We start from the raw sequence: 27,185 nt of genomic DNA, 5'->3' as shown, positions 1-27,185 counted from the left end.
TCTGCGTCTCTGTACATGGAGTGTGGCACAGGCGGGCACTGACCACAGGCTGCTCTGGACATCAGGGCTGGGGGCAAGGCTGAAGGCAGGAACCTGCCCAGAGCCCAAGGCAGCACCTCAAACCACAGCTGGACACACAGCTCAGCCAGTGCCCTCAATAATCTGCACCAAACCCTTCTCCAGAGCTCAGGAGCACCCACAGGTGAGCAGATGAACACATAGCAAAGTCACTGGCATCTCTCTGGGCAGCAAAGAGCCATATCACCACCTCAGGATTGGTATTTCTAGTCCTGTGCTCCTTCCACAATGTGCTGCTGGAACCTACTGGTGCCTCAGTGCTGCTCTGGCTATTGCTTCTGGTGGCCAATTCTTCTTACAGACTGTGTGATTCTCTCTGTGTTGTGCTCTGAGCCCCACAGCACCCACAGGCTAACCACATGGAGGAGTGAAAATGATGAAAATTGTTGCTGCCTGATTTAATTTCACTGGTATCTTAGAAGGAAACAGCTCCTTTCCTAACTTGGGGCTTCAGCTACACTTTAAGCAGTGGATGTTCAGCACTACCAGGAGAATGGCTCCTCCTGAGGGAAGGATAGGGAAAGTGGCAGGAAACATCACTTTAAAAATATATAAATATATATCTAAAAATATATAATATACAAATTTATACAAATATATAAATATATGTTTTATATATAAATATATATATTTCAGCCAGGACCCCTTAGGGAACACAACTCCTACATCTGCCCTGGAGTGCTGGTGGGGAAGAGCAGGTACAGAAATATTCTGGGTGAGAGATCTCGTCAGAAATTGGGAGCTTCAGGAGAGATTCTTGGCTTTCCCACAGGTTTCTTGTATGCAAAGTAAGTAACTTAATCTGTGCCCCAATTACCTTCTTAAAGTGAAGATATTGTTTTACCATCTGCAGCAAAGGAATTTTCATTGCTGCCTACTGCAAATGTGGTGAAGGTGCATCCTTGTAAAATATTTTTCTAGCTTGATGGAAAGCTCAAAATTTTAAGCTAAATTCTGCTCCAGATCATTAAAAAGATTTTTGTTTGGCTGCTTTATCTCTAATTCCAGATAATCTCTCTGTCTCCAATGAACTCCTTCCCAGCAGAGGGAATGAAATACAAGAAAGCAGAAGAAAAGAGAAGCAGAAAGTAAAAAAAAAAAATTCTCTTTGGATCCAACACTGGCAATAGAGAATTTTAAGCACCTCTTTCTTTTCTCCTCCCAACTGTTCCATACTAACAATACTGGCAGTTGTTTGAGGAAAGCCCCTCAGTATTTTCACTATATATTTCCTGTAAACACCCAACACAGCACAATATACATTCTTTTTCCTATCAATATTTCAACGTGGGCTTCCTTAAAAGTTGTTTTTAAAAATCAGAAACCTCTTCTGTGCCAGGCAGTCCTCCCCCAGATCAGTGTGCAGCAAGGAGTAACCCAGAGCTGGTGGTGGTCCCCAGGCACAGAGGGCTGAGGAGCTCTGGCAGGGAAGGGCTTTGTGGCAAGCACATTTCTCTCCCTCTCAGGATTCTTCATAGAGGAGCATAGAGAGAAATTAAAGAGAAAACAATTTCTATTTCTGCTCCTTGTTTTTCCTATGTGGAATGTGTTTGGAGAATTGTTTACCTGGGGTGATTGCTTGGTTGGATTCTGGTGAGGATTGTTTGAGCCTGATGGCCAATCCAACCCACCTGGGGCTGGGCTCTCAGAGAGGGTCATGAGTTAAGAGGTAGAGAAAGTAGTATGTAGTTTTAGTATCCTCCTTTTATATAGTATATTAATGTATTTTAGCATAGTTATAATACAGAAGTTATTTAGCCTTCTGAATTGAGTCAGATATCATCATTTCTTCGTGTTGGGTTCGCCTGTGTTTACGACAGGGCTTTGAGCACAGCTCACACCCAGGATTTAGGAGCACACCAGAACTTTAAAGCTAAACCAGCTCAGATCTCACTTCCCTCCAGGTGGCTCCTGTGCAGAGCAGCTCCCGGAGCCCCATTCCAGTGCCAGGCAGAGGGACCTGGAGGCGTTTTAAAAACCTTCCTCTAAAAGCCCTGGAGATAGATGCACCTTTCTGTTTCAGCACCTCAGAGCTGCCTCCTGTGCTAGATGAGTAACGTCATGCTGACTCTCACAATTAAAGGGCAAATATTATGTGTATGTTAAGAGAAGTTCTATAGATTTACAGATATGCTTCACCCCTCCCTTGCATTGTTATCAGGGGGTGCCCTGGGTTTGGGACATTTGGGAGGGTGGGATTGTTACTCTGGCAGCACCTGACCACCAATCAAGGTGTAAAAAAGTGATCTCCACCCCTGGTCAGCAAAGAAGGAGCCATGGGCAAACACGGACAGAACTTTGGGAGGGGCTAAAGGGTTAAAAGCCAGAACATCCACTGTGTGGATGAGCACATGGAGGGAAAAATCCTTTGCTCCCAGCGCTGTAATATTTTATCTAGTCAGTCTTTTGTTGTGTTTTTGATAAGGTTTTAATATGTTTTGAAAGTGAGTTCCATTTCTCACACACCTTTCTGCATTAAGTTGCCCATTTCTGGGGATATTTTCAATACTAGAACTTCCATGCAGATGGTTTTCCCACTCACTAATAGCTGGGGGTTTCTTCTCCCCTCTCTATTTTTATTCCCCATCATCTTTCTCACCAGCTAAGCTTCACTCTCACTGGTTCCTCCTCCACATCCATGGGCAGAATGGGCAGTTCCAGCCCCAGTTTGAGGTGCAGCTCTAGTCCAGGCACTGGGAACAACTTGAAGGATGCCCTGGAGCTGCAAGAACTGCTCAACCCCTTGTACTTCCCAAAGGGGACACCTTGGGTTCCCCTCTGCTTTCAGGAATCAGTAAAAAAACCACCCTGGACTCTTGGCTATGAAATTCCACAAGGAGAAGGGAGGGGGGCATTTCTGCCAGCTTGAACTTGAAAATCTTAGCATCGATTTAGAGTCGAGTTAAAAATTAGAAAGTAAGTTCAGGGCTCAATTTGAAACGACACCAGAAGAAGGCACTGCCCTTTAACTCAGGGCCACAGAGACACCTCTGTGTGAAGATGCACACAGCACTCACTAATTGTCCTGATTGCTTTTTCCCATGAGCTGAGCACATGGAGCCAGGAGCAGACTGTGCCCCAGACAGCACAGCCGCCTCCAGGGAAGGTGATGCTTGAAGACAAGGCAATTTTACTCCTTCAAGAATCCAGCACACACCACTCCCCTCTCCCCTTTGCTCCCCTAGGCAGAGAAGTGTCTGCTAACAAAAATTTATCTCCGGCATCAGAGGAGCAGCAGGATCCCTGCCCTTAGGCAAAGAAAGAAGGATCAGAATGGGATTTCTGTGCAAACACGAAGAGAATCCCAACTTCCCTCGCATCCTCTGAGCCAGGCAGTTAAATATTGAAGGAAAGGCATGCAGCAGCTCCGATTATGTGGAACAAAAATTAATTGAGGGCATAAGTCTCCGATTGGGCTCTCAATTTATTTTTTTCACAGCACATTATATGGGAGTGGGGGTTGCAATGCAGACACCTGCAGGGAAAGCAGCCCGACCCATCTGTGACAGTGATATTACCTCTTTTTATTTGTTTTTCTGGTTAGAGCTTCCATTTTTTATCAACCCTGCCTCAGACAGATGTGTGGAGGCTTCCAAAACTGCATCCCCTCTTCCTGACATTTTCAGCTACACATTGAGAGATCTGTAAGTTGCAAAACAACAAGTTTGCCTCAAAACAGGCTTTAAAATAAGATATGGGGAAAATGAAAGGAAAAAAAAAAACAAACCCCAAGCTAATTTCCAACAGAATCTCAAAAACACCACTGGAAGAGCCCACACCCTTCCCTCAAGATATAAATTACAACCCTATTCGCACCCGCGCCCCACTCTTTTTAACAGAAATCCTTCCATTGTTTAAAGCCCTTTACACATATTTTGGCCCACGGGAAAAAATAATCCTAGGAACAGCCCTATTCTGGCACAGCAACAAGCTAGATAAGTGCCTGGATTTTCCATTTGCAGCTCCTGGGCACCTCAGGCCGTGCCAGTGGGATGTGCCAGCAGCAGGGCTCTTGCTGTGCACAGGGATGTGCCTTTCCCTGGGAATTCCCACTCTGGGCATCCCACCTGCCCCCATGCAGATGTGCACCCCCAGGGCTGAGCTTTCTTACAGGGAGTTACCATCCAGTGGGACTGCATTCCTCAATTTTTATTGATTTTTCTGGGGGTTTTGCCACCAAAAGCAAGTCCTGCCTTGCTGGTCCCTTTCCAAGGCAAAGGTATGATGCTGTCAGCTTTGTGGCACCACGGTGATAAAGCCAGTGACTGGCAGAATTTAAAAGTGTTTGCTACACACCTGACAGCAGGAATATTGATTTTGTGGGAGATTTATGAGAGGATTCTCTTCCCAACTGTCTGATCCATCCATTTTAAACAGCGGTTGCATTTAATTACTGCTAACAAAATGCTTTCAGCTCTAAAGCTTATGGACATTATTGAGCGTATCTACAACAATTCCAATAATCCTCAAAAGGTCTTAACAAAATAACATACAAAGACGGCCTCTGACCCATCCTGCATCCATCAGGGAGCCCCTACAGCTGCTCAGGATAGTGTTATCCTCCTGCCTCTGCTGTGCAGGCACCAGCAGGGCGCCCACAGGCTCTGCTGGGAGAGTAAAGAGGTGAGACTTTGAGAAAAATTAATTATCCATGCGATACTGAGACTTTGGGAAAAATGAATTATCCAGGTGATAGTGTGGGATGCTTTGTTCCAGACAGCTCAAACATCTGGATTTGTTGTCTAAGGTTTAGCCCTTATACCTTGGTGAACTCCACGATGACTTCTTGACCTGCTAAACCACGCACATGTCACCAAAAAATTCATCCTCCAGTTCCCCCAGATTCTGCAGGTCAAGGTTAGCCACCAGCACACAAGAAGGGGGTCCTGAGGCTGCTGATCCATCACTCCCAGCCCTGGTCAGGCTTCCTGCAGCCCCCTATAGCTGCTATAGGGTACCAGGGCCAGCCCACCCACAGCAGCACCCACAATCAGCATGCCTGGACCAGGGCAACCCAGGCTGCTTTCCCAGGGAAGCCTGCAGGAATATTACAAGAGCATCTTCTAGAAAGTGCAACCACAATACTTGGAGAGGACAAAGGCTCCTGAAGGTGCAGATGAGCAGAAAGCCTGCTCGGGAAAAGCAGCACCGCCTCTCACTTCCACCTCTGCCCGCCCTGCTCCAGAGGAACTCCTTATCTCACATGCAAGCCATGAGATTGAAACGAAATGTTTTGCTAGCAGAATGCTAACAAAACCTTAGCACAGCTCTCTGCAGTGCCAACATCGCCAGTTTCAGTCTGAAATCAGACTCTGGGAGCAGCTTGCCACTGCCTTGCTTGGGAGGCAGATTTTCTGTTTCTGAAGAACCTTATTTTTAGGCACGTCACCATACGTGCCCTACTTTCTGTGTTTTCTGCATCTCCTCTTGGCCACAGCCAGGGTGGCTGTTGGCTTGACTTGCTGCTCTGACAATACAATTGCTCTGACATCTAGTTTAATCAAATATTTACCACTTGCTCGTTTGAAAATAGGATTTTGTATACTTAGATTGACTTGACTTGCAAGCACAGAAGCAGAATTGCTAGCACAGCTCTCCTCCTCACAGTCCAGTTCTTACTTTGCTTCTGCCATCGCTGGGATTACCAGCACAAGGGTTCTGCTGCCACAGGTTAAGGAGGACCAAGGAAAACCCTGAAAACCTCAGTCACTGATGAGCCCAACATTCAGCCATTCTTCTGTGTCCCAATGTTCAAACGGTCAGACCTGTCCAGGAGAGACTTTTCCCAAAGATATCAAGATTTAAGGCCTCAGCTGGGAAGAATGGCTGCTCTCAGGGATGACTTCCTGGGCATTTGGTAGGTACCTCACTTCAGTGGTTGTTCTGAGAATAAATATTATTTGGATGACAGAAAAACCAGTGCAGAAGTCAAATTCAGATAAGAGGGGCACCTTAAAGCCTGAAATCTGATCAGATTTCAGATGAGCAGATGGTGGGGGTGACCCTTCTGCATCCCACTGACAGCCCTGCTCCCACCCACTGCTTTGGGGGCGTTAAGCAAAGCCCACCCAGTACAAAACCCACTTAACTTCAAATACCAGATGAACTCTTGCTCGAGACCTCACTAGTAAAAAGCCAAGTCCTACACAAATCCCTAAATCTCCCACCGAGGAGAGAAAAATAAGGTATTACTGGATACCCCACAGCCAGCACAGGGCCTCTTTCCTTCCTTGGTCTTTCTCCCTGGAGGGGTATTTGACCTTTGACCTGCCATGCCAGGCATCAAGCAGACTCTGAGCCCATGAAATGCTGCCAAATTCCAAAATCACCACATGGAGCTACCTTAGAGCAACACCTCATACTTGGGGTTTTCCCATATGGATCATTCAGGATGCCATAACATCATAATGAGCAGCTGGGACAAAATTAAGGCAACAGGTCCTGCTGAATGAAATTGTGCATCTCCATTCTTCCCTTGTAGGCTGTCCTCTCTTCCAGAAATACCAACCTGCAACTCCTGCCCCTCCCAGCTCAAGGGCAGAGCAGCAAGATACAGCAAACCCTCATCCACAAAGCAGGGACAAGAGCAAACTCACAGGAAGGTCTCTTGGCGACTCAGGGTGAGAGAAAAGGAGGGGGGAGTTGCTGCCAGCTTGTTTGTGTGCACTTAGGGTGGCATTTCCAACCCTGTAATTGTTGCATAATGAATTTAGCAATGGAGTTCAAGAGCTATGAATCATTCAGGCCAAGAAGGCATGAGTCAGCCCCCAAAGAATCAGATGTTAAAATTACATACATTTAACTTGAGCTGGACAAAGCCAGAGGAGCAATGTCCCTGCACAACTCAAACCATCATGCCAACATCCCCACTACTCCTCCTGATGGACACAAGAGCAGCACCAGAGCAAAACCTTTGGCCACTGCAAATAATTTACACCTGCCACCCCTGGCCAGCCCAAGTTATCAGTGCCAAAAAACCACCTGATGCTGCTTCTTAGCTGCTGCCCACTGAGCAAGGTGGCGAGCCTGAGAAAAGCTCTTTGCACAATCCTGACAAGGACTGAGCACTCGGGATGCTCATTTCACTGTGTGTGACCTGCTCAGGAGCTGGCTGGGGACAGGGGAGGACAGCAGAGGTGGCTGTGGGAGATGGCAGTCAGGGTGTTGGAGCAAAGCACAGAGCTGGGGTGGGAAAGGAGCACAGCACTCTGCAGGGCACTGAGCATGAAACATCATGACAGAGAAGGATGCCTGAGTTCAAGTGTGTGAATGCAGGGAGACTTCAGCAAAAAGGTGTTTTCCTGGCTCTGTTGGAGATCCTGCTTAAGCCATGCCCTGTATTTGGCATTTACAGGGCCTGCATATATGGAAGGAAAGTTATTCTGAAGTGAGATAGGGCGTGAATTCAAAGCAGAACAACTATTCTGGGTTAACTCCCCAGGTGGTTTCTTATTCTAGAGTGGCAGTACCTTTTTCTAGTTTAACTCACTGTAAAAATAGATTAGGCCAATGGTTCTCATCTGCAAGGCCATGGTAGCTGGCCTGCTGCTTTTAGAGCATCCTTAATTGGAGCCTGGCTATGGGGACACGGGGGGCTCTGGGATGCAGATGTGGTACTCTCAATTTGGGAACATCACATTAACTTAAAGCAGGAGAAAAACAACCACCTGCAGGAGTGTCTGCACAGGCACAGGGCTGTCCCTCAGCAGGTGCATGGCACACACAGGGCAGGGGACAGAGCCTGCAGTGCTCTCTGCCCACTAAAACCAAACAGCACTACAGCACACCCACAGCCTGCCCTGCACAGCACCCCAAGGCCTCCTCCTAAAGCCATTTTTGTTTGAGGCTCCTTTGAATTTACCGTTTATCAAGCTCCCATTTAGCCCCGTTAATCACAGCCTATCGAGCTCTTTCAAATGCAAACACGGAAATGTACCCAGCAACTGCACTTCTCCCTTATCCTTCTCCTGCTGGAATTGTGGAGGGCTACAAAGCAGGAATGCCAACCCACCTGTCTCATGCTTTTCAACCACTTCCCATGGGATGAAATCAGCAATCAGCTGACTATTCTGGAAAAAAAACAGACTGATCTCTTTCCCTGCCAGCTAGCAGCATCCAAGGAGAGCAAACAATGTGTTGTGCAGGAGAAAGAGCATCCCTGTGAAAGTCAAGGGGAGAGGCAGATGGGCGGCTCCAGCAGCTCAGCACCTGCGTCAGCACATGGATGCTGCCTCTGGACACAGGGACAGCCAGGCCACCTTTGTCAAAGGCTGTGTATCTCCTGGCAGGGCCTCTAGAGCCAGAGATCTCACAGCTCACTTAATTCCTGTCCAACGATACACCATTTTTTTATTGCTTTGTTTGGGTATTAAGGCTTAGCCTTCCTCAAGCTATTCATTCTTTTTCCTCAGTGCCTACGTGGCTGTTAACCCCAGTGCTGACATGTTCCTGAGAGCTGCAAGGAAAAGCTCTGTCAGGAAGAGCCACATCACTCTGCAGGTGTCATTTGTCCCAACAGCAGAGCTGAGTCCTGACTTGGTCCTGTGTCAGCAGCTGCACTGACCAACCTTCCACTGCCTGAGACCCGGGCTGTTGCAGTCATTGCTCTCACCTCCCAAAGTCTGACAGCTTTTCTGCTGCTCTTTGCTCAAGCCAAGCCCAGCAAAGCAGGAACTGTCCTGATTTCAGGGGTGAGGTGCAGCTGATTCCCACCCACCATCCCCTGGTGCTGCTGCCCTGGCCAAGTACCCCGTGCCCCACACTGGGCAGGACCTGACCCAGGAGTGGGCTCTGCCTTAAGCAGAGCTGGACTCAGCTTGCTGCTGGTACCACCCTGCACCTCCACCCAGCCAGCAAAGCAGCAGGGCTCCTCTGGCCTTTCAGGAGCATCACCTTCAGAGAAAACCTTTAAAAATATAGTACCTCTCTCTATCTACAGAAAAACCATGTTGGATGGTAAAAAGTGGCAGTCCACAACTGTGCATGCCCTAAACAAGGCTCTGGCAAGCAGCAGAGCAGGGCTGTGGAGTGAATGTGCAGGGGAGCACTCGGGAAGGAGACAAGGAGAGACAAGCAGATTAATAGAAGACGACAGATTTCTAGTAAGATTGTGATAAGCCTCTTGAAACTTCACTAAAGGATGAGCCAGCTGGCAACACGATCCTAGGAGGTGGTGTAAGTCGACTAACAGCCTTGCAAAGAGCCACCAGCTGACCCCTTTCACACATCCCAGCTCACTCCTGCAGCTGCTTAAGCAAGGGAAGCTGAACAGGCCACACCTGGATGCTTCTACCCTGGCACTCACCTGCAATTCCAGCTCTCCCTGCAGCGCAGCCACTGGCCCTGAACTGTTTAGAGCAAGCAGCAAGGTCGGGCTGACCGTGGCACTGGCAGAGCTCCCCACCCTGCTCTCCTCTCCCCAGCCAGCCACCCAGCACGGCTCACTGCCCACAAGGGGTTAACCCCAACCTGTGTCCCCAGGGAAGCTGCCAGGCATCTTTGGGAATCGGCACACGGCTCCTGGAAAGGGCTTTGTCAAAGCAGGGATGGGAATGACAAGGTGGTGACCCTGCATTATGCTTTGCCTTCCCTCCTAAATTCAGCTCTGCTGGGATCCCCCCAGAGCCAAATCCCCCAAAAACACCACACCCCAGTGAGCAGGTTTACCCTCTGAGGAGGAAGAGGAGAGGGCTGTCCACAGGGGAAGGCAAGCTTGAAGTGTTAAGATTTTTATCCTTCAAAGGACAATACCTTCAAAACCTGCTGAGGTGAAGAGGACACCACACCCGGGTATGGCCAAAAGAAGGAGCTCACTGTGACCCCTTGCCAGTGCCACAACAAAACCCTGTCACTGTTTGAAACTGTGGGTTTCACCTGGACCATCTTCTTCAGGATAATGAACAGCAACAGCCAGTTTATTTGGTATCAGGCAAGTTTTTCTTCTTAGGCCAATTAGTTGTTGATATAATTTGCCCACTGAGGTCACTGAATCATCATTTAGCAGTTTCAAAAGAGATGAGATGAAGTGCAGGCCAATTTCCCCCCTCCAGCTCAGTGAGTGATTCAAAATACAGTTAATGACAGTGGCTCATAAGTATCTGGCAGAGGATTTGAGAGAGCAATTTATTGCCCAAAAAGAGGTTGATCTCTTTCAGCCAAAGCAGCTCAGCTGGCGAAGATGTAGGATCTGATTTTGCCATCTTACTTGACAGTTGTTAAATACTTAAGAGCTGCTAAACTGAAATCAGACTCAAGTAAATGGAAAAAGAAGACCCAGAATTAAGGTAAGGAAGGTCACAGTTAAAACCCGCTTTGTCACCAGAGAGCAAGTTTCATCCTTTTAAAGGACGAGGAAAATAACCAAATAATAACCAACAAGACTTTCAGCACAAATCCTGCTTTTTTGTGAGTTTATAGAAGATAAAATTGAGTCACCCCCTCATCCACAAAAACTTCAGGCTTCGTAACCAGTAAACACTGGTTGATGTTTTTCTTCTTGCTGGATGAAATGTGCCTAGAGGCAACAGGCATTTTATAAATTATTAAACCAAGGGAAAATACGGTTCCAACAAAGTGGCTGCAGAAGCACCGAGGAGCTGGTACAATTGGTACCAGCACATTTACACAGAGTCATTTTTCCTGCAACAACTGACTCAACAACAAGACATTGTTAGAAATGCACATCCTGGACACGTGGTCTTGATGGCAAAAAGAAGATGTGATATCTCAGCATTTCATCACATCCATCACACATATCTGAAGTTCAGCACTTTAAACTTTATTTTTCTTATTAAATAGTCACTTATGGTTTCCAGTCAGAGGGAAAATTAGCTTTTTTTAAAATTTAAATTCCAGCCTCAGAAGAGATCTCAGGACATAAAGCAAAACCCATGAAAATACTGTAATAAGAGTACTTACATATCAGCTGTACTTTTTTATCTATCTCATAGCATTGAGAAGGAAAGGAAGGAAAAAACATGAATGAGAAAAGTATTCTTCACTATCAGGGTTTAATACATTACATCTTTCACAACAAACACAATCTACCTCCAGACTAAGTCCTGTTCCAGCCAGAAAAAACCTTTCTGCTTTCTGCCATAACAGCACTTGGCCCTTCCATCTGTGAAAAACCACTTAACAATAATGGCAAGGCTCAGGAGAGCGGGTCAAGGGAGGCTGGGTCAAGGTGACAGCGAGGGCAGCCCCGAGGTTCCCTGAGGGTTTCTTAGGGAACAGGAGGGCTCAGAGATGGGTTTGAGTTTGTTTTGTTTTTTGGTTTTTTTTCCCCAGGTTTGTGAACCCTCTCCTTTCTTTGACAATTTGTAAAAACACACTTTTCCAACTATTACCCTACTGCAGCTTGAAGTATCTTCCTTCTCCTCCTCGACTGGTTTTCACCGTGCAGAACAGATCTTTTCGCGGTAAGCAAGCAGAGAAATAAACCAGAATTTTGGTAGCTCGTCAGTCAGCCAAAAGCATCTCTACCAGCACTGCCACCTCAGGCCCTGGAGCTGGAGAAGGGGCTGAAGTTCAGGCTGAGCTCCCCTGGTCTGTCATAGCCTGAAGGAGACTGTCCCCAAAAGCCCTTCACCTCCCCTGAAACCTCGCAGCCCCGATGCCATTTCAGTAATTACAGCTGCTTATACTCGTGCTACCTCGAGTAAATTTCTTCCACACCCACTTCCGTGCCAGAAGGGAGAGGAATTCCACAGGCACCGAGCAAAACCCACCAGCAGCAGCCCGGCACACGCACACCCACGGCGCGGGGCTCAGCGAGGAGCCTCAGCGCGGAGCCCCAGCGCGGAGCCTCAGCGCGGAGCTCCACGGAGCCTCAGCGCGGAGCCTCAACGCGGAGCCCCAGCGCGGAGCCCCAGCGCGGAGCTCCGCGGAGCCAGAGCCGGCCCGGAGCGGGACCCGTCCCCAGCCCCGTGCCACGGAAAGGCGGCCGGGCTGTTCCTGCTGCACAGCCCGCTCCGGGGCCGGGCTCACCCCAACACCGCGGCACCCCCGCAGCATCCCCGGACCGAACCGAACCGATCCGAGCCGAGCCGGGCCAGCCCCACCCCCGCCGCTCCCCTCACACGGCCCCGCACTCACCGCGGAGCTCCGCGCCGGGCCCGGCCCCGCGGCAGGGCAGGCGGAGGGAAGCGCAGGGAGGCAGCGGCGCCGCGCAGACCCGGTCCCGGTCCCCGCCCGCCTCCGGCCCGGCCGCGGCCGCAGCTCCGCCCCGAGGCGGGGCCGGGCCCGGGGGCGGGCGGGGAGCGGTGCCCGCCCCGCAGGTGAAGGCGCGGAGCATCCCCGGGGATGCTGCGGGAGCGGCCGCTGCGGGCTCCGGGGAGCGGGGGCTGTTTCTGTCGCTGGGAGGGGTGATTCGGATAAATTTCTAAATATTTTTAAAATAAAAAACCTCTTTGAATTTCGGTGGAAGGTCGCGCCTCTGCCTGCCCAGCTGACTATGGATAAGATTTCCCCCGGCGTTCGGCTAAGCACAAGGTGAGGGATGCGATGCTGCTGCCCGCACTGAAGCTGGAAGGTGGATATGTGGTTTAGAAACTGTTTTGCCAGGATTTTTGTCATAAATATGTGAGCCCGGCAGCAGATTCCTATTTGCCACAGAGCGATTTGGTGTGAGGGATGGGGTCCCAGAGAACTTTTTAGGAGGAACCAAAATCCCCCCCAATGCAGTGTAACATTGCTTTAACACAGTGACTGATGCCAAAACCAAATGCCATTCCTGAAGTATGCCTTATGCCAATTTCATAGGCAGATGAGAGCCCTTGCCAGGAGCCAAACCAGTCACTGGAACTGGGAGAGAAGCCAAGAAGCCTCCTGGGCCAGGGAGTGGCACTGGGAGCCTACACTCACCCACTGGGAGCGAAGCAGAGCAGATTCCTCATGCTGCTGTCAGATATTGTGTCTGGGATCAGTTGCCTTTTCCAGGGTGAAATGTGTTTCAGAGGGTTTGGAGGATTAATCACCATGGACTCTATTTGTCCTTGGGAAAGAGCATCCTCCCAGGCTGAACAGATCCACGGGGAGCAGCCCTGACACCGAGCTGTGGGGTTTCACTGAAACCCTTCTAGCCCAAGAGAGGCCTTTAGGTTTGAAATGTGAGTCACTCCCTGAAAAGGTGCAGATAAGTGTTCACAAGTAATAAACCTGAATCTTTGCAAGTGTACAGGAGACCTTCACCACAGGGTGAAGGTCTGACTAAGGTAAGAGCTTTCCCTGACATGTGATTGAGAGCTCTGTCCAGAATTCACTTATTACTACTGCAACATGGCAGAACCACAGTTTAGGCGTCAGCAAGTGACCCATGGAGACACAGCTTAACTGCAAAACTTGTTTAATTGCTGCCTCTGTATGTGCAAAAATCTGAAAACAAAGCTGATGAGAAGCAAACTCACCCATGTTCTCCTCCTCGCTGGATCCACAGGGATATAGGTGCAGGATGGATGGAATGGGAAAAGTTTTAGCCACGTTAGAGGTTAATTACAGCTCTGGGATAGACTTAGATCAGCAGCCAGGACCTTGGCAGCCCTGGGCTGCGCAGGGTGGAGGCGGCTTTCCAAAGCCCGAGTCTGGCAGCAGGAGCCTTAGCCCAGGGCACTGGAGAGCTCAGCAACTTTGCATCAGTCTCTGAAGTCCATAATTCAGCTGTCTGTTTATTGAAATTGTGTTGTAAGCACAGCTGCTTTCTGAGGCACGTATGGAAATGAAGGGGGAGTCTCATAAATACCCTGGCTCCGTGCCAGAGCAGTGAGTCAGCGTAAAGAGATGAAATGAAGCTTAACAGCTACAGGATTTAAAAACCCTAAAATATCCTCAAAACTGTTCTCCCAGCCCCCCACCCTCTTTTCTGTTCAAATGTGGGTATCAGCATTGTTATTGGGAAGGTAAGGACAGCTACAGCCTCAGCAGGATGTTGCAGTGCCCAGGGGCTGGGACTGGAGAAGGTGGAGACCTTCAGGGCAGAAGGAAGGCTGAGCTCATCTGAGAGCCCGCAGGCATCTGCAGCATCCTCGGTTTTGCTGGCAAATCAAAGCCTTTGCTTCAGTTGCCAATGCAAAGATTTGGAGCTACAAGAGAAATACAATGTTTGTTTACTAATATAGTCAAAATTCACAGTATCTGGTTGTTTTGGGGTTTTTTTTCCAGTACAAATAAAATTTTGCAGAGACCTAAGTTAAGGGAAAAAAAGACATTTCAAAGGTGAACTTTCACAAAAAGCACCACTAAAGCATCCAGCAGTTTCAAAGACCCAGTTCCTAGATTCCTCTTCTTCATCCAGCATTCAATCCAATTTCACAGGTGGCTTTGGTTGCTCAAATTCCTTTCTTCAGGAAGCTCAGTGTTTGCTGGAAAGATTTCACCCGGGCCTAAGAAGGGGATTTTTCTCTTGTGCTTTTATAATACATCAGTTGCTCAGTGGTCAGAGGAGCCTCCTGGATTAAACAGAGGTGGAAAGCTGCAGTGGCTGAAGGACACAGAGCAGTTCTTGTGTCTTGGATGCACAGAAGGAGCTGCCATGGGCCACGCTGGGAATTTAAAGTGAAGAAGTGAGGTGACAGCAGAACTCCTGCCCTGCTCTGCAGGCATGCAGGACACGTGTGGCTGTGGGCTCTGCTCCACCTTGCAGTGCTGCTGTCACCCTGTCAAACCCACAGCTGGGCACAGCTGGGCCACAGAGCTGAGGGTGCTGCTGTGTTTTCCTCTCCCCTCTTCAATTTGTGCTTCCAGTCTCTGCAGTTTTAGTGCCCTGCAGAGTTCTCCTTTGGTGGTGTTTCAAGGTCTCCTGGTGTGTTTATCTGACTCCAGCTCAGAGCTGCTGTCTGATGGCAAGTGAGCAGAGCACGTCCTCACTTAAACCTGCTGAGGAGGAGAAGAGCCTCTGCAGGGCTGAGGAACGTGTCCTCTCCCTGCCTGCACGTCCAAACACCTCTGGGAATGCCCATGGGCAGCACAGTGAGGGCTGGGGAGGAGGAACAAGTCATGAGACAACAAATGAAGGCAGAAGTTGGCCACAGCACCGGGGCTCACCCAGAGCAGGAGGTGAAGCCAAGGGAGGCACAGAAAGCACCAGGAGGGTGCTGGAAAGGAAGGTGGGTAAAGCAGAGATGGGGAAACAGAAGGAAATGGGCAAACTTGCAGGTGAGGGCAGGTTTTGAACAGACATACCGGGAGGAAATCAGTGGTGCAGCACAAGGGGAACTGCAGGGTGGTGGGAGTGGAGGAGTGATCCAGCTGTGGGTGTGGGTTCTCTAGAAGGCAACAGCAAGGGACAAGAAAAGGAAATGATGTTCAGGCCAGATGGATGTCAGTGGTGAGACAGTATTATAGAGAAAGATTCATGAGTAAGAACACTAACATTGACTCTTCTCTATTAAACAAACAAACAAACAATGGATTCAAGGGCTTGAAAAGTGCTGATGTCATGGGAAAGCTCTCAAATGTCTTACATGTGGAATAACCAGAGTCTGACTTAAAAAGGAAAATTAGATGAAGGAAATCAGTAAGAGAAGAGAGCACACGGGGGGACACCAAGGGAAAGGTGAAAGTAGCAGTAGAATTGAGGGACAAAAAGAGACAGAGGAGTAGATCTGGGATATTCATGCTGATCTCACTAGAAGCTCAGGAGAGGATATCAGAGATTCACTGAAGAATAAACCAGGATGCAAAAACAAGGTGCATACATCCCATACAGCTGAATTTAAAAGTGCTGTAGCAAGAAAAGTCAAAAGTAACTGATATTTCATGCTCCAGCTTCAGATCAGTAAAAAACTTTGCAAAGGTTGGTGGGAGGGGCTGTGACCTTGAGGACATCACTCCACCTGCTCCAGGAAAGTCCACACCAAACTGGGCCGTGAACTGGCACAAGGAATTCCCAGCACACCAACAAGCTCTCCAAGTGTATCCTCACCACTGCAGGAAAATTCAGACATGGGATGGTGCCAGTGGCAGTTTGTACCTTGTAAATAGACCAAAAGAAGAGAAAGGATTAATTGATCAATCCCCAATATTTGTACAACACACCCTTATCACAGGCTGCCTCTCAGTCCTGCTCTTCTGCAGGCACTAAGGCCAGCTCCCTCCAGGCAGAGCATCAGTACCAGCCCCAGCACTCAGCCAAGGCAGTGAAAGCTGCACTGTGACATTCAGGACTTTCCCAGCACGGCCACCTGCAGACACAGAAGCCAGAAGCAGATCTGGAGAGGAAAACCTCTCTAAACCCACAAAGAGCCAGCACCAGGCTGACCTGTGACAGGAAAGAAGTATTACAGGCTGGTGGGCAAAGATCCATGGCTTGCAAGGTCACAAGTCAAAATCCCTGTGGTTAGGAGCTGCCTGCTTGCCCAGGGTGAAACTGTGTCCCAGTTATTAGCAGCCTGCTCCTCCTCATCCTCGGGCTGAAGGAATGGGCACTGCCTGCCCCACCTTGTCAGGGTTGCCAGAGCAGTCCCCTGGTGTCAGGTCAGTGCATCTGTGGGGTCACTTGAGTGCCTGGCACGAAACCCTGTGGGGTTTGCTTTGAGGGGATTTGTTCTGGAGGTGGTTTCCTGCCCCCACTCTGCACAGGAGCTGCAGTGACAAGCAGGGATTGCGCTGCAGCAGAGCACAGCCCTGCAGCCCTGCACAGCACAGGTTTTTCTCACAACTAACCCCCACCTCTTCCCAGTGCCTCCAGTCCCTGCTGGGGCCTCCTTCCTGCTGCAGCAGAGCAGCATGTGGGGTGAGAGCCATCTCCAGAAGTTTCTGGGGAAGACCACACAGGCAGCTCCAGGCATTTCTCTCTGTCCATAGTTTGGGCAATAAAAATCATTTATACTGCTATAGCTTATTTCCTTCCTCTCACCCTCCCATGGCACTTTAATACCTGTTACTTACCTTCTTCACAGCACTTTGGGGAGGTTCATCACAAAGGGCATCTCAAGGTGCAAACTTTGCACCTGGCTGGCAACTTTGAAGGTCAGCAGCAAGGTGGTTTATGTTTATTACAGACTAAAACATGAAAGCACAACACTCTGCACAGGCTCACTGCACTGACACACTGGCAATAGACTCATGTCAGGGACTTTAAAGGTCACAGCTACTCCTCAAAACACAGCCTCCAAAAACAGTGAATCAGAAGCAAGACCCTCTGGATACCTGAAATCAAGCCATTCTGGGCAGCTCTGGTGTCAGGGATGAACGTTTTTAGGAAGAAAATATCAAATCAGGCACAGCAGGATTCTTCTGAAATATATCAGCACAGAGCTACTGCAAGGTGCTTTAGCATTCAGATGAGACAATGCTCTTTTATTTGCAACCATCCCTCCTGATAGCATCCTTGAATTTCTCAGTTTCTGGCCTTGAGGAAATCATCCAGCCCATAATTCTCTTGTGGAACAGGATGGGCCTTCACCTGTAGTTCACAAAGCTGATGGAAATTTGGAAAATAGTTGCCACGCTCCTGTTCTCCAGCCTGGAAACAGAGACTTACCCAGAGACTTACACAGAAACCCAGAGCAGAGCTGTGCCACCAGGTTTGGGACACCTGCAAAATGGGGTCTGCACCACCCTCAAACAGCTGCTGCACCACTCATTTCTCTAACTTCTGGTTTCTTTAATCTCTTTTTAAAAGTCTGAGAATAAAGCCCTTGATCACGGGAACACAACAGTGTTGAGTGTAATGGCAAATACAAAGAGCAACACTGGTTTTGAAAGCAAATGTCACTTTTGTAGAGGGTTGTAGTTTAGAAGGAATACCAGAGGAAAACTATGACATTTTCTACACAACTCTCACACACTGTGCCCATTAAAGGCCCTTCTATCTTCTATTAGGCAGCCATTGATTGGAATTAATTAAAATATCTCCTGTGCACTGGACTTGAAACTCATCAGTGCTTTGTCATTATCTGCGAGTTTTCTCCCCAGTTAAAGCAAATATTGTCCAATAATCTGGTTTGCAGTAAGTGTACAGAACATTTAGCCACAAAATACCCTGTGGCATTCAGGTATTTGACAAGCTGGAGGGTTTAAGGGTGTGCCTGGCACTTCTGTTTAGATATACAATTGTGCAATGTATTTTTTAATCCAAGCTCAGAGAGAAACTTGGCCTCAGAACCCTCTGGAACAGAAAAAATGCAAACACATTTCTGGAGTCATAACCTCAAGCTCTTGGCTTGCTCTGGCACTTAACCCTTGAGCTGAACCAGCCGTGCTGTCCTTGCAGCCTGCTCAGTCACCTGGTTCTGCTGCCTGAGGAGCTTCATCTTCCAGTTTCCAGGTGGGTTTATTCCCAGGAAATTCTCTCCAGCCCTTCCCATGGCTCTGGTGCCTTCTCCCAGGAGTGAGCACACACTTTGTCCCCTGGAGCAGCACCCCTGAGCTGTGGCAGTGCCACCCCTGGCTCTGAGCTCTGAGCTCTCACACCAGACACCTTCAGAGGGACGAGTTCAGCAGGACTTGGCCATCTGTGAAGGAAAGAGCAGGAGGAGACTGTGAATGCTGGAGCTGCTGCTGCCAGCCCCGGGGAGATGATCCTGACAGGCCATGCATCTTTAATGCTGCTCTCTGCACACAACACATTTGATAGCTGAAGGCACAAAAGCCTCAGCAGGAGTGTCAGGAGCCTTTGTCCATCTTTCAGAGCCAGATCCAGTTTCTGCAGCTGATGAAAGTCCCCCTCTTCGTTTTAGCAAGGCCTGAGGAAGGAAAGCTGCAGCTTGGGCTTACAGCTGTGAGTCAGGGGCTGGTTTATAGGGATTTAAACACAGAAATTCCACGCTCAGGACTTTCTCCTCTGTAAGAAGGATGGCTTTACTGGTCAGCTGCCCTGACAGGGATGATGCTGGGCAAACACAAGACTGCAGCAGGAGCATTCAAACAACCTGGGTTGTGTTCTCAGAGTTCCTCTGTCACTCATGCCCACTGTTTCCAAAAAGGAACATAATGCCTTTGCTCTTTAAATCCACGAATTCAATTTAAATAATCAGCTTTTAAGAACAGTGAGAATGAGAACAAAGCAACACCAAAAGACACACCAGGAGACAGCAGAAATTCAGCCCTTTATCAAAGTTCCCTGACATTCAAAATACAGACTCAAGGTTAAGGTATCCAGCCTCAATTGAATATTCAGTATTACATAACACACACAGCACTAAAAGCAACATCAGGATTCTTTTCTCCCCCTGAGGCTGCTGAGACCTGGTTTAATGATGTATCAAGACACCCTAACAGAGCAGAGCACACAGAACAAACCCCACTCCCTGCTTATGGTAACACACAGGTCACTCCTGCTCCACACTTGGGTTTTATTTTACAGCCCCCCAGATTTCCCCACTTTTATCAAGCTTTTAGCAAAGCAGATGAATGGGATTTTTTTCCTTTCCCAGTGCATTCAGCAGTCCATTTGGGCATGGCCCTGCATCTATTGCAGGTCAAGATGTTCCTAATTGCTTTCACATGTATTCCAGTTAACCAGCCCTGGTCATGTTACACAGCAAATGAACGACTATTTTTTCATTGAAATCCTAACGAGTAGGAAAAAAAATCAATATGACAACTGGAACAGGAAAAGTGATGATAACAACATACACTGTCCAACAGTATCTAAAACAAGGGGCGGGGAAATTGATTCTAATCAATATTAATTGGAAGTTTCCTGCTCTGATACTCTGAAGGCTTGTTGAAAGTCTGATTCACAGCTGTACCTACTGTCCCACAGAGTTTGGCTGATATTTTTTGACACAGAGATGAACTTCCAGGAAAAATAAATGCTAAGGAAAAAAGGAACAAAGAACAAGATGATGGCTATTTCATGGATGAGTTCTCACATACTTCTCCATTTTATGAGACATAAAACTGCTAATTTCTAGTTCCTATTAGAAGATTTGGTGCCTGACCAGGCAGAGTGCAGAGGGCTTTATTTCAAGTTCTTATCTGTGCCCAACATCCCTTCTTCAACTGCTGCTGCTGCTTGTTTAACAATAACCACATTTAACCATGCAGTCATCCAGCTGTTCTAAAGGTGACTGCGTGGATAAAAACTCACAGCACTGGCAGTGAAGTTATCAAAAAGGAGCCTTGGCCACTTACATTACATAAACAACACTGATTTCAGTCTGAAAACATTCCAGGTGTTGGCTCAGTAGCCAGGACAAATACAGAGCTACCACACTGCTCAAGCTCCCAGGAAAAAACAAGTGCAGAAAGGAAGATGTCATTGAAAAATGTAAGAGGACCCTGTGTGAAGTTATTCCAAAGCACAAAAGATACTGCTAAATGTTGATAACTGCTTAGCATTAATTAATTTTTTTTAATTCCACCCACAGGTGAAGGAATAAAGCCCTGATGTTTTAAATGAACCCCTTTAAAGGCTCAGCAGAATTAATGCTGTAATGACTCAGTGCTGGTTACCAGCAGAACTTAAACTGGTGGCACTAAACAGACCCCAAAGGGACAGGGCCAGCTCAGAGCAGTACCTGGTGCTCTGCAAGCCCAGCCCCACTCATTTCCTAAAGGTTTTTGAGAAGGATTGTTCTGGAGGAGAAGGAAAGAAGGGAGAATTTGTGATGGTTAATCTGAGTAGTCTTAATTTCTTCAGGAGCTACAGTAATTTTATAGTCATAATAGAAATTCAGTTCTGCAGATGGGAGAATGAGGGATGGCTGTTTTACAACAGGCTGGAGATGGAGAAGCTGCTCCTTGGTTTGAGGAGATGTTCTGGCACCCAAGCTAAGTCATTGCTGAGGGGCAGTGCTTAAAGTGGGAGACTTCTGGTCTGCCTTGTGCCAACTCTGCAGCCAGGTCTGGCAGCTGGGATGGAGCCCTCTCAAGACAGCCACCAAAGCCTTCAGGTGTGGGATTAAACTGCCCCTCCCTTCCTCAGAAACCCCTGCTCAGCACTTTGGGACACTAAATAACATAGAACACAGAATGCTGTGGATAAGCTACTTTGGTAAGGTCTTAAATTTTCTCAGTAATAATGTTTTAGAGATATATGGGGGGGTGAGGCATCAGTGAAGTCACCAGAAAGACAGATTTGTATTTATTAAATCTATTAAAGCTGCTGTGAGTATTCACAGTAAAATTATTTTCTTGGCTGTGCCTTAAATCACATTCTTATCAAATAATTTTAATACCTGGACTACAGCAGCCTGGTGTTAAAATATCACTACCTCCAACAGGAGGAGATATTCTTATCCCTGACCATGAAATAGTGTGGGGGAAAAATAATCTAAATCTGAAATACAGTAGGAAAAAGAAAGGTTTCCAAAAGCAATGAATATTGGTTTAAGTCTGCACCCAAGATATCAACAGAAGCTTTGTCTTGGTATCAGGCTGGACACTTATAAATCATTTATAATACCTGAAACAGAATTTCTGCTGAGCAAGGGACAAAATCTTGCCTTTTCCTCTGGGTGGTGGGCTGTAAGTCCTCACTCAGGTGTGTATACCTAAATAAAATATACACACCCATGGAGGGTAACTGAAGTTTCAGGTCTGACTTATTATAAAAAAAAGTCAGTTTGCAGCTCTCATGGACACAGAGATACAGGGGCTCATTTTGGAGCCAGGCCTTGGCACACCTGGTTAGGCAGCATCATCCCCCAGTCCATGGAAAAGCCCTGGGAGCTGCCTGGCAGGGCCCAGCCAGAGCTGGGAGATGTTGCAGTGCTCCCCTGGGACTGCTGGCTTGAGCTGCCCCACTCCCAATTCACACCTCTGGGAGGGGTAGAGCAAAATCCTCTCCTGCTTCCTTTTACTGATTCGTGCAGGCAGCTACTTTCATTTCTTCAGACAAGAATTAACAAAGTTAATGGGTTGCTATAAATTCCTTATTTCTGGAAAGCTGATGCTTTCACTGCCTCTGCCCAATAGAGGCACACAGCAGCATTGGAAGGGAAAAGTCCATGTGGTTTCCTTGGGCTCTCACATGGCCTGGGGGACACCCAATTTAGAGATCACCAAGAGTTCTTAAACCAAGAGATCACCAGATGACCTCTGGACAGCCATGAGCCCTTCCCCTGCCCAGAGGGGCTGCAGAACAGCCAGAAATCCCAGGAGGAGCCATGCTGGAGATGTGTATCTGGCTGGCCCCAGGCTTGCCCTGGGTCACAGCCTCATTTGTCCTCTGCCCTCCTCACCCGGTGCTGCAGGACACCTCCTTTTGCTGGGAATTTAAAAAGAACCCACAGCACTCCTGTTCAGGTTGGCAGCCTGAACCTCTCAGGAAATCAGCCAACACCCCTCCACTGCTCTGCCCTGAGGGAATCACCCACTTCCCCTCAAAGTGCCACCAGCTGATGCCTCCTGCAGTGTGCCAGGGCAGCCAGCACACAGGAGTGTCACCAAAACCACCCGGGATCAGACACAGAGCTCACAAGCAGAAGAATAACTCAAATAGTTAATTTGTGTCCTCTACAGCATCCTCCTTTCAGCAGCCAGGTGACAGTGCCAGCCCTTCAGCAGTGGCACAGCCCTGCCAGGCTGCAGCTCAGCGAGTCCCCAGGTGCTGCTGGCACACCTGCAGAACCTGCTCAGCCTGAATCCCTCACTGCAGCCCTGAGCATACCCCAGCACGGCTGGAGACAGGCCCCTGGCTCCTGCACAGCCTGTGGCACACAGGCACAGCCTGCAGACTGCTGCCAAGGCTGTAGCCATAGGTTTTGCTTCCCTGCAGTCCAGCAGGCTGTTGCCCACGCTGTGACAATTGGCTTGTTCCCTTCCTTCTTCCTGCCCTAATCGTCCCCAGTGCCCAGGCATGGCAGAAATGAGGAGGGGGTCTGGGAAAGAGAGAGTCCACAGCCCCAGGAGCAGGAGAAGCAAAGCATAATCCATCTACAGATTCTTTTCAGCCAGCAGAGAGATGGGGAAACACTTCTGATGCTGGTGATCCCTGGAGAGATGCTTCCCTGAGCAGCTGCAGTAGGAAACACTCTCAGAGCCATCATTAAGCCTTCTCTTAATTCAAGAGTAAGGAGAATATTATCTTAGATATATCTACAGCTTTCTTCCCTGTCTACTGTGGGAAACATGGTCTCTTCTACCTTGAGTAAGCCTCCTTTAAGCAAAGCAAAAGGGAGCCTGGGACCACTGCAGGGTTTCTGCAAGGAGCTCTGCTCACCAGGGGCCAGAGACACCTGTCCTGCAGAAACACCATTCCAATCCCACCCTCAGCACCCACCCATCCCACAACGCTTAAGCCAAGCAGGGAGTTGAGCCAGGGGTCTAAGAGGAGTTACAGGACTCCTTGGGAATACCTGAGGTGGGATATCACTGGGGTAACTCCACTACAGAAGGAAAAACAACAAATCAGAGACCTGTTTGCCTTCCCTCTAACAGCAGCCATCAAAGCAAACCAACAGATCCAAAATTTCTGAACTCACACAGCTGAGAATCAAACCCCTGTGAGACAAAGCTGATTCCCAGCTGGAGAACCTCCACACTCATTATCCCATCCCTCTGAGCTCATCTCCTGCCTACCCACACCTCCTCCACTGGCTGAGCCCACCACCAGGCACTCAAATGCACCCACCAACACAGCACAGGCACAGCTGGGCAGGATCCCTTTTATTCTGCAGGGATTAGAAATGCTCCAACCAAATGTGCCATGTAATTGTTGCAGTAATGTATAAAGCAGAGTGGAGGTGGTGAGTAGTTCATGGTGCCTTATTTAGTGGCAGGTGATTAGTTAAGTTACAGCATTGGGGATTTTTTTCTTTTTTTCCTTAATCTTTCACTCTTCTGTGAAAAATTCAATTTGCCTTAAGGCAGTGTTGAGAGCTGATACTGACCTAATCCCTGAGCAGCCCGGACCTGACCTGCTGCAAATTCCCACCTCTATCACAAAACCACATTCCTCTCCCTGACAATACAATGGCCCCTGGATCCTTTTACCTTCAGATCCTGCTTAAAATGTGTGCTTCAAAGCACATTATATAATTGTGAATCAAGAGTCAAACCTGAGCCGGCAGGTGAAAATGTATTTGTCTTGTTCTGCCAGCCTGAAAAAGCAGAATTAAATATTTTCTGTAGTTCTTTCATTGAAGGCTTCCAGGTTTCCTTCTCCTTCTTTCCCTGTTAGGATCTTAATCTTTCTGCTCAGCAAATATTAATTCTCTTCTGTCCTGCTAGTGTTAAAATTGGCATCTCTGTTGATCACTCTTCCTCCCTTCCCTGGGCACCTAACTGACCATTATCACTACTAATGTCACTGGGAATCTGGGAGGGACACTTGATATCAAAGTTCTCCTGGGAAATGGCTCAGGGAGGAACTGCAGGCAGAAATAAGCACTTATTTCTCTTATTTCTTCTTTCAGCCTTCAGAAACAGAGATCTTGACGTACACTCTCCTCCCTCTGCATTCAGAAGTTTAAGCAAATAATTTGAAGGTCGTACTCTTGAGAACAAGGGTGTTCCAGCACCCAGTTGTATTCCTGAAACACAAGGGTAATAGTGGCCTTGGACATGTGGGTGTCAGCATGCAGCCATGTGGAGGGAAAAAGCACAAATATATTTACATCACATGAAAAATGTGGGCTGGTGGCTCGGAGGTGAGCAGTGATGTGTGAGCAAAGCTGTGGCTCGTTGTACCAGGGTGTGCACAAAGCCTATTCCAGCTGCATCATTCTGCTCCTGCTGAAGTCATTAGTGCTGCATTTCCACCAGGAGAAGATAAATGCTCCCAGGCTCAAGGAGTTGATGGTGGAATGTGCTGTACTGAAGATAAAGGGATGAGGTGTCAGTGCTGGCATTGTGATCCCTGTGGGATGCACCAGGGACAGGCAGCAGTGCCAGGTGCTGCTTCACTCACAGCAGGGCAGGCATGCAGCCATCACACCCTGGAGTACCAGAGCCAAGTATAAAAGTACACCAGGGCACCTTTCAGAGCACCCCCTCACCAGTGTGCTCCACACTGGTGTGCAGGGAATTAGAGCTGAATGAAAATCATCCACTCATGGAATGGGTTGGGTTGGAAGGGACCTTAAAGCCCATCCAGTCCCACCCCTGCCATGGGCAGAGACACCTTCCACTGTCCCAGACTGCTCCAAGCCCTGTCCAGCCTGGGATCCAGGGGCAGCCACAGCTTCTCTGGGCATCCAGTGCCAGGGCCTCATCACCCTCATAGGGAGGACTTTATTCCTTATATTTAATCCAAATTTACCCTCTTTCAGTATAAAATGTCTCTGTGTGCACAGGCTCACAGGTTCACACACCTTTATGAGCCTCTGGACTTTATGAGTCACGGGAGGGCTGGGCATGACAGCAGGGTCGTTGCTGCTTCTCTGCACACGTTCTGCTTCCCAAAATGGCCAGGGAATGGAGCTTTAACAAAAATTGGAGAGAGTAGTGGAAAACAGAGCATGTCTTGTGGAGCTCTGACAACCAAAGGCTTTTCATTCTGTTTTCCGTGGAACAGTGCTGAGAGGAAAAGGGACAACTCTGGAAAATCCCGCAGCTCCACCTGCACCTGGGTGTACTTCTTTGGGCTGGGATAGAGTTAATTTTCCCTCCAGTAGCTGCTAGGGCCTGTTCTGGGCTGTGCTGAACACAGTGCTGATAACACAGGGATGTTTCAGTGCCTGCTGAACAGGGCTTGAACCATGCCAAGGACTTTTCTGTTCCACCAGCGGGGAGCCTGGGGGAGCTGCAGGTGTGGGTGGGGACACAGGTGGGATCCCAGCCGACCCCAGGGACACACAGCCCGTGTGGCCTCATGCTCAGCACACAGAGCTGGAGGGAGAAGAGGGAAAGGGGAACATTTGGAGTGTTTGTCTTCCCCAGCCACTCATGTTGGAGCTCTGCTCTGCTCAGGAGGGCCGAACACCTGCTGCCCTGGGGAGTGGGGAATGAATTCCTTGGGGGTTTTTGCTTGCATGCATGACTTTTGCTTCCCATATTAAACTGCCTTTATCTCAGCCCATGAGTTTTCTCACTTTTCTCTCACCCCTCACACTGGGGCACTGAGCAAGTGGCTCCATGGGGCTGAGATGTTGGCTGGAATCAAACCCCAGCACCAGGGAGGGAGGATGCTGTGGGCATGAAATGATGCTCCCTGGGATTCTCTCTCCACGTCTCAAGCAGGCCATTCTGTATTTTATATCCTGCATCCATCCTATCTAATGCCTTAAACCTCTCTTTCCAGTAGCTAAATTATTTTTAAAATCTCATAGTTTACTCATTTGAGGAAAGTCTCTTTTCTCTGGAGAAATTATTCCATCGTACTGTTCAGTAAGGAAGAAATTAAACATGATCATATTAATTATGGTTTCTCATTCAACATAAAGCTGTAATCAAATGGCTTTTATGTCTAAACAGTTGTGGCAGTGGTACTAAAAAATTGTGCCATTAAAGGCTTGCATTTAACTTCAAAATATTTGAATTATACATTTCAGAAGAAACTGTGCCACACAGAGAGGTACAACCTTTTAATTTTCCAGCAGGAAGATGAAGGTGCAAAACACTTTGAAAAAAACCATACTTTTACTTTTATTTCCAGAAAGATGCGAAATAATATATATATATATATATATATTTATATTTATAATAATATAAAATACCAGGGTTTTTTTTGCTTAGATTTAAGCCATGGTGCCTTCCTTTGAAAGGAAGGGACAGCCTGGTTGGGCATCTTCTGCCAAAGCCCATACAACAAAAATATGTCAAGGACATGAAGTCTGCAAAGCAGGAGAACTGGAATTTGTCACTTCTGGCAGGGCTGGACTCACTGAGTTCCTACCAGCCTGGTGGGGACTGCTGGTGTCTGTGGCTCCAAAGTCAGCTTCAGATTTGAGGACTGATTTCCTGAGCCAGAAAACCCAGAGCATTTCTGTCTGCATTTCAGGAAAACACTTCCTTCAATTCAGGAGCTGGTGAGCCGCCTCCAAGGAAAAAAAAATAGGAAATGGTCAGTGGGGCTGCTCAGAGCAAGTCACGGAGGGTTCCTTCTATGGGAAACACCAAATTGCAATTTTGGGTCCAAAATCACAACAGGGGTGTTTGGAGGGGTGATTTTTTTGTTGTTTTCTTAATACCTGGTTCTCCCAGAACAGGGACGTTCCCATGTGAACAGCTCCACTTCCCACGTGGTTCTGCAGCTCAGTCCCTGCTGCCAACCCCTGCAG

The 27,185-nt window shown here is 48.2% G+C and overlaps 1 protein-coding gene across 1 annotated transcript in view; it reads right to left on the bottom strand.

The window, feature by feature from the left end:
- Positions 1-12,324, bottom strand: part of PPP1R16B (protein phosphatase 1 regulatory subunit 16B) — a 59,802-nt gene extending 47,478 nt beyond the window's left edge. The window contains exon 1 of the mRNA XM_030288458.4: positions 12,175-12,324. The gene's annotated coding sequence lies outside the window, so the exon portion shown is untranslated. The remainder of the gene's footprint in view (positions 1-12,174) is intronic.
- Positions 12,325-27,185: the final 14,861 nt, after the last annotated feature.

This window comes from Taeniopygia guttata, chromosome 20 (assembly GCF_048771995.1).
Source record: "Taeniopygia guttata chromosome 20, bTaeGut7.mat, whole genome shotgun sequence".
NCBI lineage: Eukaryota > Metazoa > Chordata > Aves > Passeriformes > Estrildidae > Taeniopygia > Taeniopygia guttata.
This window is presented reverse-complemented; position numbering and strand designations above follow the sequence as displayed.